Raw genomic sequence first — 1,506 nt, 5'->3', positions numbered from 1 at the left:
TGGTGTTGTCTGTCTTATTTCTAAGAGCCCTGCATGGACACCTGCTTCCAGAGGGAAGCTGATTCCACTGACAGTGAGAACAGGCTGCAGTAGTTTAAAATGGCAGTGTCCGTACTACCCAAAGCAGTCTACAGGTTTAATGTGATCACTATCAAATTACACATGACATTTTTTCACAGAACTAGAACAAATAACCCTAAAATGTATATGGAACCATAAAAGACCCAGAATTGTCAAAGCAAACCTGAGAAAAAGAACAAAGTAGGAGGCATAACCCTCCCAGACGTCAGAAAATGCTACAAAGCTAATCAAAACAGCCTGGTATTGGAACAAAAGCAGACATATGGATCAAGGTAACAGAATAGAGAGCCCAGAAATAAACCCACAGACCCATGGTCAATTCATCTCTGATGAAGGAGGCAAGAATAGACAAAGGGGGAAAAGACAATCTCTTTAGCAAGAGGTGTTGGAAAAGTTGGTTCATGCAAATCAATAAAGTTAGAACACACTCTCCCACCATACACAAAAATAAACTCAAAATAGCTTAATCACTTAAATATAACACATAACACCATAAAACTCCTAAAAGGGAACATAGGCAAAACGTTCTCTGACATAAATTGTACCAGTGTTTTCTTAGGTCAGTCTCCCAAGGCAATAGAAATAAAAGCAAAAATAAACAAATGGGACTCACTGAAACTTATAAATTTTCTCACAGCAAAAGAAACCATAAACAAAATGAAAAGACAACATACAGACTAGGAGAAAATATTTCCAAATGATGCGACCAACAAGGGCTTAATTTCCAAAATATACAAACAGCTCATACAAGTCAATAACAAAAACCCAAATAAACCAATCAAAAAATGGACAGAAGACTTAAACAGACATTTCTCCAAAGAAGACATACAGATGGCCAATAGGCACATGAAAGGATGCCCATCATCACTAATTATTAGAGAAATGCAAATTAAAACTACAATGAGGTACCACCTCACACCAGTCAGCATGGCCATCATCAAAAAGTGTGCAAATAACAAACGCAGGAGGGGGTGTGGAGAAAAGGGAACCCTCCTACCCTGTTGGTGGGAATGTAAATTGAAACAGCCACTATGGAGAACAGTATGGAGGTTCCTCAAAAAAACTAAAAATAGAGTTGCCATATGATCCTGCAATCCCACTCCTGGGCATATATCCAGAGAAAACCATAATTCGAAAAGATATATGCACCCCAATGTTCATAGAAGCACTATTTACAATAGCTAAGACATGGAAGCAACTTAAATGTCCATCAACAGATGAATGGATACAGAAGATGTGGTACATATATACAATGGAATATTACTCAGCCGTAAAAAGAATGAAATAATGCCATTTGCAGCAACATGGATGCAACTAGAGATTAACATACTAAGTGAAGTAAGCGATAAAGAGAAAGACAAATACTATATGGTATTACTTATATGTGAAATCTAAAATATGGCACAAATGAACCTATCTATGAAA

Source organism: Eubalaena glacialis, unplaced genomic scaffold (assembly GCF_028564815.1).
Source record: "Eubalaena glacialis isolate mEubGla1 unplaced genomic scaffold, mEubGla1.1.hap2.+ XY scaffold_56, whole genome shotgun sequence".
NCBI classification, from domain to species: domain Eukaryota; kingdom Metazoa; phylum Chordata; class Mammalia; order Artiodactyla; family Balaenidae; genus Eubalaena; species Eubalaena glacialis.
This window is presented reverse-complemented; position numbering follows the sequence as displayed.